This window comes from Hyperolius riggenbachi, chromosome 1 (genome assembly GCF_040937935.1).
Source record: "Hyperolius riggenbachi isolate aHypRig1 chromosome 1, aHypRig1.pri, whole genome shotgun sequence".
Classification (NCBI taxonomy): Eukaryota; Metazoa; Chordata; class Amphibia; order Anura; family Hyperoliidae; genus Hyperolius; species Hyperolius riggenbachi.
Genome location: NC_090646.1, coordinates 608,458,252 through 608,470,454, shown reverse-complemented (window position 1 = coordinate 608,470,454; position 12,203 = coordinate 608,458,252). Strand labels below are relative to the sequence as shown.

At 47.5% G+C, this 12,203-nt stretch overlaps 1 protein-coding gene across 4 annotated transcripts in view; it reads right to left on the bottom strand.

Moving 5' to 3' along the window:
• ERBIN (erbb2 interacting protein) overlaps positions 1–9,231 on the bottom strand; it is a 335,765-nt gene extending 326,534 nt beyond the window's left edge. For 3 of the 4 annotated variants that reach the window (XM_068249941.1, XM_068249959.1, XM_068249952.1), the window contains exon 1: positions 1,276–1,823. The gene's annotated coding sequence lies outside the window, so the exon portion shown is untranslated. Of the gene's footprint in view, positions 1–1,275; positions 1,824–9,212 lie in introns of those variants that run through there. The other variant, XM_068249944.1, reaches the window with a different exon arrangement.
• Positions 9,232–12,203: the final 2,972 nt, after the last annotated feature.

Sequence of the window (12,203 nt, the reverse complement as noted above, 5' to 3'; positions counted from 1 at the left end):
TTTAATTCCCAGGTCCAAATAAAAACTTCTTCCAGACATTGCAGAGCTGTAAAAACTGTGATGCAGACACAGGAGCAGCGCAACAGTCTGCAGGCACACATTTTGCTTAGCGACACGAAGAGACGCTCGATAACCAATCACATTTTGCCCAACTACATCAAATTAACAGCAGCAGAAAAGGAGGCTTACTACAAAGTGCAGCAGCATGCAGTTACTACCGGCGGCTCCACTGGAAACCTGATTCGATCCCGGCTCATTCTTGCGTTACCAAACTGCTAAGCAACACCAGTGCAGCCACACTGGATCACCTCCAATGTACACAGACAAGGCCTGAGCGAGGCAACAACCTGCAAACACAGCCATGTCATAGGAAGCAGCGATCAGCCTATCTGCAACAAAGCAAAAGGGGGAAATAAACACACAAGGCTCCTGCAATGAACCTGAACTACAAAAGGAGCATTTTTACACATGACGTAAAGCCATAAAAATCTGAAAAGGCAATTCCATCTGCTAGGAGGAGATAAAGAAAGGGGATCATAGGAGAGGCGACAGTAAATGCATTGCAGGTGAAATCTGTGTCCTCCAGAATGTCATTAAAATATCTTGCCATCATTCCACGGCCAACAGAAAACAAAATAATACAAAAGTGAGTGCGGCTGCTAAGCTATAGGACTGCCTGCAGTGCCCTAAACACAGGCTGCCTAGAATGCCAGTCACTCTACCTAAAATTTCTGGAGCAACACAAAAAAATATATATATATAAATGCGTAAATGACAAAAGAAAGAATTAACCAACTTTTGCTATTTTGAGCTCAACAGACACAAAACTAGATAAACAAAGCTCAGATTTATAGGTCATTAGACTATCAAAAGATCTTATGCTTGGCACACACTTTTAATTGTGATTGGCCAGTGACTGACCAATTTTACCACCTCCATGTAGTATGAGAGTCAACAGATATTGAATACTATGAGCAGATGATGTAGGTAAGCTCTCGTACTACATGGAAATGGTAAAATAGGTCAGTGACTGACCAATCACAATTGAAAGTGTGTACCAGGCTTCACCATAATGACTGTTAATGTTATCATTTATTTGTGAACGTGCCAATATAAATCGCAGTGCTGTGAATAATAGGAGGTGAAAATGACCAGCTTCCCTTACAAAGTACAAGAAGCAAAACACAGGACAAGGACCTTATTGTCCAACGCAGGTTACCCTTGAAGCCAAGCAGTATTCACAAGTAACTAGCAGTGATCTGTACACTTCCTCACCTCCCCAGACTTGCCTCTCAGGACTTGATGGGGAGACCTCAGCTTCAAAACTTGTTACGCTTCTTTCCAGCACGCCAGTGCCTGTGAACTATAAATCCAAGGAGTATCTCGCTGGCTTGTGTCGGCTCGTGTATCCTTTTGTATCTTTTTCCCCAGAAGTGTAACCCAGACGAATTTCCAGAAGCGGGATCAGAACCAGAAACGAATCACACAAAAGAATAGCAGAAGTTCCACGCACAGGAATTGCTGAAGTTTTTCCTCCTTTCTTCCCCTCCACGTTCTTCTTTTCTTTTCCTGGAGGCGGAGCAATTAAACAAGAATATAAAAAAAAAAGGTTTAAAAAGGGGGATTGGAAGTGCTGGGGGGAGGAGAGGTGGTGAGTGTGGAGGGGGTCAGAGGTCTGGAGGGGACGGGGTAGGCTGGCGATGTGCTTCCCAGAAGCCCCTGAGTTCCCTGGATGTCACAGGGGGTCAGCAAGGTGCTATTTAGGGGTATATTGTCGCACTGTAGAGCCGCACCCTGCATACAGACACACAGCAGGCAGGACTCTCTCCTCCTCCTCCCCTAGTCCACACACTCCCCTCCCCCTCTGTCTCTCCTCCTCTGCCTCTCAGGAGGGCTGTCTCTACGCTACTCTCACTTCCTGAGGCGTCACATTTCTCCTCTATCTGGCCACACACGGCTGTTCTCTTCCCTTTCCTCTCTCTGTTTCCTTTTTTGCAGTCATTTCTTGTGTGTATTTATATTCGCACCATCTCCACCTTGTAGATTGCCTGACTGTACACATCACCCCCCTCCTCCCGCAGCCCCTTCCCTCTCTGCATTGGCTGTCTCTCTCTCCCAGGCTGCCCCTTCCCTCTCTGCACTGGCTGTCTCTCTCTCTCTTAGGCTGCCCCTTCCCTCTCTGCACTGGCTGTCTCTCTCTCCCAGGCTGCCCCTTCCTTCTCTGCACTGGCTGTCTCTCTCTCCCAGGCTGCCCCTTCCTTCTCTGCACTGGCTGTCTCTCTCTCTCTTAGGCTGCCCCTTCCCTCTCTGCACTGGCCGTCTCTCTCTCCCAGGCTGCCCCTTCCTTCTCTGCACTGGCTGTCTCTCTCTCTCCCAGGCTGCCCCTTCCCTCTCTGCACTGGCTGTCTCTCTCTCTCTTAGGCTGCCCCTTCCCTCTCTGCACTGGCTGTCTCTCTCTCCCAGGCTGCCCCTTCCTTCTCTGCACTGGCTGTCTCTCTCTCTCTTAGGCTGCCCCTTCCCTCTCTGCACTGGCCGTCTCTCTCTCCCAGGCTGCCCCTTCCTTCTCTGCACTGGCTGTCTCTCTCTCCCAGGCTGCCCCTTCCCTCTCTGCACTGGCTGTCTCTCTCTCTCCCAGGCTGCCCCTTCCTTCTCTGCACTGGCTGTCTCTCTCTCCCAGGCTGCCCCTTCCCTCTCTGCACTGGCTGTCTCTCTCTCCCAGGCTGCCCCTTCCCTCTCTGCACTGGCTGTCTTTCTCCCAGGCTGCCCCTTCCCTCTCTGCACTGGCTGTGTCTCTCCCAGGCTGCCCCTTCCCTCTCTGCACTGGCTGTCTTTCTCCCAGGCTGCCCCTTCCCTCTGCACTGGCTGTCTCTCTCAGGCTGCCCCTTCCCTCTCTGCACTGGCCGTCTCTCTCTCCCAGGCTGCCCCTTCCCTCTCTGCACTGGCTGTCTCTCTCTCTCCCAGGCTGCCCCTTCCTTCTCTGCACTGGCTGTCTCTCTCTCCCAGGCTGCCCCTTCCCTCTCTGCACTGGCTGTCTCTCTCTCCCAGGCTGCCCCTTCCCTCTATGCACTGGCTGTCTTTCTCCCAGGCTGCCCCTTCCCTCTCTGCACTGGCTGTGTCTCTCCCAGGCTGCCCCTTCCCTCTCTGCACTGGCTGTCTTTCTCCCAGGCTGCCCCTTCCCTCTGCACTGGCTGTCTCTCTCAGGCTGCCCCTTCCCTCTCTGCACTGGCTGTCTCTCCCAGGCTGCCCCTTCCCTCTCTGCACTGGCTGTCTTTCTCCCAGGCTGCCCCTTCCCTCTCTGCACTGGCTGTCTTTCTCCCAGGCTGCCCCTTCCCTCTCTGCACTGGCTGTCTTTCTCCCAGGCTGCCCCTTCCCTCTCTGCACTGGCTGTCTTTCTCCCAGGCTGCCCCTTCCCTCTCTGCACTGGCTGTCTTTCTCCCAGGCTGCCCCTTCCCTCTCTGCACTGGCTGTCTTTCTCCCAGGCTGCCCCTTCCCTCTGCACTGGCTGTCTCTCTCAGGCTGCCCCTTCCCTCTCTGCACTGGCTGTCTCTCCCAGGCTGCCCCTTCCCTCTCTGCACTGGCTGTCTCTCCCAGGCTGCCCCTTCCCTCTCTGCACTGGCTGTCTCTCCCAGGCTGCCCCTTCCCTCTCTGCACTGGCTGTCTCTCCCAGGCTGCCCCTTCCCTCTCTGCACTGGCTGTCTCTCCCAGGCTGCCCCTTCCCTCTCTGCACTGGCTGTCTCTCCCAGGCTGCCCCTTCCCTCTCTGCACTGGCTGTCTCTCCCAGGCTGCCACTTCCCTCTCTGCACTGGCTGTCTCTCCCAGGCTGCCCCTTCCCTCTCTGCACTGGCTGTCTCTCCCAGGCTGCTCCTTCCTTCTGTGCACTGGCTGTCTCTCCCAGGCTGCCCCTTCCCTCTCTGCACTGGCTGTCTCTCTCTTCCCAGCTGGGATAAGGGGTGGTTGGAGTAGAGAAGGGAGAAACATAAATTAGTAGAGTGTGAGAGGTCACATAGCTGGCTGTGACCTGAGCTCACCCTTTCTGTAACCCCCTGGAGAGAGTGTGTGAATGGATATACATGTGATGGGACACTATGGCAGGCATGCCATCACAGTGCTTGTCATCATGACAGGTAATGGGAGCTCAGGCAAGTGCACTGTGTTAGTGCAGGGGCTTCAGAGAAGACACATCTATTGCTATATTATCATTATTTATTGGATTTCTAAAGCGCCAACTTATTACTCAGCGCTTGACAATAAATAAGGTGATAGACAATTATAATATAAGTGACCGACACAATGTGCTCTATTCTCAATGACACATGCGGTAATGGATTTTTTTTCTTACCGCTTAATTACCAGCAACAGTAATTTCCCCATTTGGTACTTATCCGTTAGCCGGGCGCATCCGGCAGGTGGCGACAAAACTCCACCAGAGTTACAGCTTTCCCTACTATCCATGTCGGCCTGGAGGGGGAATAGTAATTAGCGCCACCTGCCGGATGAGCCCGGCTAACGGATAAGTACCCCCCATTTTTTACAAATTCATTAACATTTTTCTGCATGTTTCCCGCATGCGGGTATATTGTGGAAAAAGTGCAGAAACGGGCAGTAAACATGCGTAAAAGAAGTCGTAATAAAATATTTGTCCCAAAAAGTTTTACAATCCAGCAAACACAGCGCTCAAGGCCCCAGACATCATTTTAAGTCAATGGGAAGCGAAATATATCACCTGGAACTTGTAGGTGATATAAAATCAGTAGTTAAGGCAGAAATACCTGTAATGTGCTACTTTTTTCATTGTGAATTTGGATTTTTTGCGAACTTTTACCACACTTTTTCTGCATGCAGAAAATTTTGTGAATGTCAAGATGGTCTTATTTTGATCAAAAATTCACGGTAATTGCATTTGTGTATGCGGAAAATGATTGTGAATAGAGCCCGATGCAGGTAATAAGCAGTAATGCTGTATACACACCATGAGTTTCCGCGTCGAATGCGTCCGTCGATACGCGTCGATTCGATTATTTCTGAACGAATTTCGATTATTTTTAGGTCGATTGCCATGTAAAGTATGGCAAATCGACCTAACGATCCATCGAAGCTTGAATCGGACATGTCGGAAATAATCATATCGACGGCCGCATCGAACGTGGAAACGCATGGTGTGTATCCAACATTAGACACACAATGCCAGATCATTGTGGACAGCACGGTGGCGTACCGGTTCGCACTCTTGCTTTGCAGCGCTGGGTCCCCGGACGGTCCGGATTCTAGCCAGGGCAACATCTACAAGGAGTTTGTATGTTCTCCTTGTGTCTGTGTGAGTTTCCCCCGACACTCCGATTCCTCCCACATCCCAAAAGCATACAGATAAGTTAATTGGTTTCCCCCAAAATTGTCCCTAGACGACATTGGACATATGTCTATGGTAGGGATTAGATTGTGAACACCTCTGAGTGACATTTCACTGACAAGACTATATACTCTGTAAAGCACTGCGGAAGATGTCAGCGATATACAGTATAAATACTAAATAATAATATTACACTGGAATAATACAAGTTCAGACTTTTCTGCAAGCAGAGTGCTTGACTGGCCAGTGCACACCAAAAACTGCTAGCGATGCTCAAATGAGAGGTATTTGAAGCAGTTTTTCACAGTGATTAGCCAGTCATTAGCCAAGCGGTTTTCAGCCTGTAAGCGTTTAAAAAAAAAAAACGCTCTTGATGTGCACCAGCCCTAAGTAGGATAAGACGCCTATGTTCACAGTGGCCGTTGTGCTCTGCAATGGATAAGGAGAGCAGCTACACGCTCGTATTGTGTTGGGTACAGTGAAGCATGCAGTCAATTAAAAGTATGCTTCACTTTTACTGTAAATATGCAGGCTTAGCGGTAAAGCACTGCATGCAGAGTGTTACGATTTTGCAACTCGTTATACCGCAACGCTCCCGCCACACTTAGAACGTCATATAGGTGGTACATCGCAGTGCAGTAAGCCACATTACAATCAGAATCTTTATTTCGCCAAGTGCGACCGAGGTCGACCCGGAATTGGTTGTGGTTTACATGGCAGTGGCAACAGGCAATAGACAATGACATAAACAAGCGAGGCAGTCGTAGACAATAGCAATAATACAAGCAAGATAGGCAATGGTACAACAAGACAGGCAGTACCTACACATTTTTAACTGTCTATGCAGTACAATATGCGGTTGGTTCATGAGCAGAAATCCTCCGGGATGGATATTGTGCTGCTCAGGGATAAAGTAAGTTCATTGAAAGTGTCAGCACCTTGAGTACAGCTCTGCCAACTAGAGCACCAGGTTAATAGCTGGGTTCTTTACTGGCCCGGGATCCAGTGTGCCTTGTCCAGGCTAATTGGCTAATTTGACCTGAAGCGACTAGCGTACCGACGAGAGGCAGGAGTTCAGCAGGAGGGCTGCTTTGGGAAAAAAGGTGTCCCTACTCCCTACCCCTGTTAGTCCTTGGGCGGGTGGTCCTGTAGCGTCGGCCCGATGGAAGGAGCTTAAAGAAGCGACAGCCTGGGTGCAATGGCTCCTTTACACCGCAGCACGCTTCTGTGAACGTAGCGAAAGACATCCTAAGAGCAAAAAGCGATTAAGGCATTTGGTTTAAAAATAGGGGTTGTCTTGCTGCATGTAGAATTTATCACAGTGATTGTGAAAAAGCGCATTTCCTTCAAAAAGAGCTCTGATAATCAAATCGCAAACTCTTGCAGTGTGAACTGAGTCTTAGGCTATGCTTAGTCGTCGTAGGACGCGCAGCAGCACTTCCTGTTGTGCGAATACGCAGCCGATTCCCTGAAGCCGTGCCTTGCACGCCTATGGGATTCGCTGCCACTCGCACTGAAACTTGCTGCAATGATGCCAAAATCGCTAAGGCAAGCAGAAACTCTGCGGATTCAGTCCGATTACCACACTAGTGGAGACAGGCCCTTAGGGAGAGTGTACATGTGTGTCTGTGGAAAATGACAGCAGTTTGTCACAATTTTTCATTTGCATTGTGTTCTTTATCATGCGCATCCGCTGAATTTCAGCAAAATGGATCGCACACGGTTTGCGACATTATGCTGCAGGCTAAGCTCACAGTGGGACGTTAGTCGCACGTTAAAACATAATTTAACACAGAATAGCGCACTGCAATGAAAAATCAATGCCCTGTTCACAGTGCACACGTTGCGTTGGTGTCTAACGCTGCACGTTAAATGAAAGTACTGCATGCAGTGCGTTATACATGTTATTAGCTGTGTTAGACTGTTTGCACATGCTCAGTAATGACTTGGAAGAATACTTTTCATTGCCTGTATGCTCTACTGTATCTGCTGTATGCAATGTTAACGCTGCGTTGCGACTGTTTTGGTGCGTTGCGTTGTATGTTTGCTTACGTCGCATCAAAGTGCAATGTCCCACTGTGAATCTAGCCACAGACAGCAAAGTTTTTTCCCACATGCGGAAGCCACATTAGATGTGAACAAGTCCATTGATTAACAGGGTGCGATTAGGGTAGAGTTTTTCATGCGGGGAAACCATGTGCAATAACCAAGTGTGCACCTTGTCAAAACTACACTGCAATTCTCACTCCGGGTCCGGGAAGTGCACATTATATATGGGGGAGGCCGGGGAAATCAAACACTAGAGCTGCTCAAATCCGGATCCGGGAGATATCCGGATAGTTCTATCCGGATATCTCCCAGTTACCTGTGCGGGGGGGGGTCAATCTTACCTGTCTGACGTCTTCTTCGGTCCGTCCCTCGGCGCCTCCCACGATGCGGTCCAAGCGGCGGTCACGTGATTACAAACACTTCCTCCTTCCGGGTTGAAGGAGGAAGTGTTTGTAAACCCGTGATGCGCGTGGAGCGCATCGTGGGGGGCGCGAGGGACGGACGAAGAAGACGTCAGACAGGTAAGATTAACTCCCCCCCCCCCCCCGCACAGGTAACTGGGAGATATCCGGATAGCAACTATCTGGGTATCTCCAGGAACAGGATTTGAGCAGCTCTATCAAACACCACTATCGCTGCGCACTCAATCAAGCAATATCTTTGACAATCGGGCGGCCACGTTGCAACCTCAATTCCTGCCAGATTCAATCATTATGATCGAATCTGCTGGATTTTGATCAGGGCTGTGGAGCCAGTAAAAAAAAAAAAAAAAATCATCCGACTCCTCAGTTTATGAAACCTCCAACTCCAGGTACCCAAAATTCCTTATGGTGGCCATACATGGTACAATTTTTTCATACAATCCTACCATATCTATGTAATATAAGGGAACTGCCTAAATTATCCTTTCTGTATATTCACTTAATTTACCCTTAGGGCCCGTTTCCACTAGAGCGAATCCGCATGCGTTGTCTGCATGCGGATTCGCATAACCGATACAAGTGGATGGCCCTGTTTCCACTTGTCAGTTTTTTGCTGCGTTTTTCTGTGCAGGATTTTTCTGCATGGTAGAGCCTGCAGAATTCGCCTGCGTGTGGAATGCAGGCGAATCACAGGCAATGTATTTAATAGGGGAAATCGCACGTGCGTTTTTACCGCGATTTTGCGTGCAAATTCGCACTAAAACTAATGTAAATTGAACCAGGCAGTGACATGGTTAAAATCGCTGATAGCCGGCCTATGCGAAATCGCGGCAAAAAACGCACGCGGAATCGCATACGCATGCGATTTCGTCAGCAGTGTAATCCTGGCGATTTGCACCGCACTAGTGGAAACGAGCCCTTATACTACATAGAAATGGTAAGATTGTATGAAAAAAATTGTACCATGTTAGTCTAATTTTTACAAAGACTATGGATTTGGTTAAAAAAAAAATCATCTGACTCCTCAGTTTATTGAAACCACCGACTCCAGGTACCCGAAATTTCTCTGACTCCACAGCCCTGATTTTGATGCCACAAATCAAGTAATGCCTAGTGCACACCATGTAATTTCCTGTCAGATAGATGTGTTGAATCGGTTGTTTCCAATCAATTATGTACAGAAGTGATTCGGAAAAATGATTAGGAAAAACGATTGGAAATCAGATCGGACCTGTCAGAAATAATCGATTCTACCAATCTTTTTTTTTTTTTTTTTTTTTTTAGATTCTACCAATCTGACAGGAAATTGCATGGTGTGTACCAGGCATAATGTAGATGGCCTGTACTCCAATGACAGTTATCTCTAGAGTCAATAATAAACACAATTGCATCACCTTGACACTCATTATGTAGATGTTCATTGTTCAAGTTAATTGGCTAAAACTGTGAACTGTCCTGAAATGAATAAAGATGTTCAAACAGCATTGTATGTTAATGTTAACCAGTTCACCCCCAAGGGTTTTTATCCTAACGGACCAGAGCAATTTTCAGTTGTCAGCGCTCCTCCCTTTTATTCCCTAATAACTTTATTACTACTTATCACAAGAAAATGATCTATACCTCGTTTTTTTCGCCACCAATTAGGCTTTCTGTGGATAGTACATTTTGCTAAGAATTTTTTTATTCTAAATGCATTTTAATGAGAAAAACAGAAAAAAAAAGAAAAAAATCATTATTTCTCAGTGTTCAGCCTTTATAGTTTTAAAATTAAACATTCTCCTGTGGATAAAACAAACACGTTGTATTTGCCCAGTGGTCCCGATAATTAAACCGTTTAGATTATGTCCCTACCACAATGTATGGCGACAGTATATTATTTTGAAATATAAGTGGTTATTTTTCTGTTTGTTCTGGCCATAATTACAAGCCCCTATGTAATAAATTAAAATTAATTTTCCCCCATAAAATATAGAATAAAAAAAGCTGAGTCCCTAAGGCAACTATTTTTTTTTTTTTTTTAAGCTGATTTTTTTTTTTACAAGTGTTTTTTTGGGGGGGGAGGGTTGGAAGTGTAATTTTATTAATGATGTGTATATACTTGAAAATGTATGTATTTTGTAAGTGTAATATACTTTTTGGCCACAAGATGGCGCTGGTGAACACTCATAGGACGTGTTCACTTTTTTTTTTTTTTTTTTTACACACTTTATTAAACTGTTACATTTCCTGTTTATGTGAATGGACGTAGCCGCTGTTCGCGGTCACGTCCATTCACTCCAGGCACTGCGATTGGGTAGAGGACTGTTCAGTCCTCTTCCCCAATCGCCCAGCACGGGATCCCGACGGTAATGGCGGCGGTAGCGGCGGACACACGGCGGTAGCAGCGGCGGGAATGCGCGACGTATTAAAACGTCATGTTGCTGTTAATAGCGGTAAGCATGACGTTTTAATACGTTAGGATGGCGGTAAATGGTTAAACAGTGTATGAATTATGTGAAACTTAGATTTGGTGCATATATAAGGAGTCATTGACTGTTAATGAATAGCCATTTCTGTAGATTAATTGACAAGTGGAGGCATGAATTATTTTAAAACTGTAATGGCCGAAAACTAAGAAATAATGATTTTTTTTCCTATTCTGTTACTGTTAAAATGCATTTACAGTAAGGTAGCTCTTAGCAAAATGCACCACCCAAAGAAAGCCTAATTGGTGGCAGAAAAAACAAGATATAGGCCCAGTGCACACCGAGCGGATCCGCCGGCCGAATCCGCCTGAAAATCTGCATGGCTGATGTGTCTCTACGGGCTGGTGCATACCAGCGGTTTGAGGTTTTTAGCAAGCCGCAAACGTGCCTCTTGCAGCCCATAGAGATACATTAGCCATGCTGATGTGGCCGGTGAACACCCAGCGGATCGCATCAAGATCCGCCCGGTGTGCACTGGGACTAAACACTGTCATCTGCACCCAAAACCGCTAGCGTTTTGTGGATCTGCTAGCGGTTTTGGTGTGCACTGGGCCATAGATCAGTTAATTGTGATAAGTAGTGATAAAATTATAGGGTAATGAATGTGAATGAATGAGGTGAACATTGCTCGGATGCATAAAGTGAAAACGAATAAGGGCTGAAGTAGTTAATCACTATTCCCCCAGGTCCAGCAATCACATGATCCTCGAATTGCCCATGCGTAACTGCTATAGCCATGCACACAGGTACCATATTTTTTTTGGGGGGGGGGGGGGGGGGGGGGGAGAGAGACACGATTTCTATCTACACCCCTGATAAGGAGAGTGCTTTTGGCCAGCTGTAGCAGGGTATGCAGACAGTGGACATTATGCTGGGTACACACGTTGCCGTTGATTCGAGTATTTACAACATGTCCGATTCGATGGATCACTAGGTCGATTTGCCATACTTTACATGGCATTCGACCTAAAAATAATCAAAATGCGCGCGGAAATAATCGAATCGGTGCGAATCGAAGGCGGAATCGCAACGTGTGTACCCAGCATTAGAAAGGCTCCATTCACCACAGGCTGTGCTCACATAAATGGGAGTGTTCTATGAAATGGTGATATTGATTTAAATAAGCATTTTGGACAGTGCTATTGATTTTCTCTCTGCTGCAAAATACACACTGGCAGGAGCAGCAGGAGAATCCACAGGGTAAGCGATACGCGTCTTCCTTTACCGGCTCCCACCAGCTGTGTCTCCTTCCAGCTACTGCACTACAGGTCCCAGGCACCCAGCAGCCTATTTGCATAAACCGGGCTACCGTCCCGTATTGAGACCTTTCTGCCAAGCTCGGTCGTTTTCCCCCCCTCACCCCAGTGACCCCACTGCCGCACAATCGCGACGCACATCACTGCGGCCCGCCTTCCCGCTCTCTGGACAGAGCGTAGTGTCGCGTCACAACCAATCGGGAGCGGGATAGGAAACCATGTAGCACAGGTGAGCCAATGGGAACTGTGACAGGGGTGGGACTTGTGCACTTTGCAGGCGGTGGGGAGGAGGTGGGCGGCACTCATGTTCACCATGTAGTACGCACTACGCAAATGTGTTGAGGGGGGGGTGGGAGCAATGCGCACATAACTTCTGTAGCGAGTCCTTTCGTCTGCACTCTCTGCACTCTCTGCACTCTAGTCTGCTCTGCAGTGACAGGGAATGCTTCATATACAGCAATGGGTTCGTTGGCTTATCCTAGGGAGTTGATATAAACAAGAGATTGCCAACCATGAAGATCTTGAATTAGGCAGGGAACAACGTGTGTTAGATTTATGTGTGTTTTACCACTCACTGCAAACAACTTAGGCCTAGAACCCACTACAAAACGCTATCGCATTCGCTAGCGTTTTGTATGAGCGGTTTGTAAGCGATTTCATGATC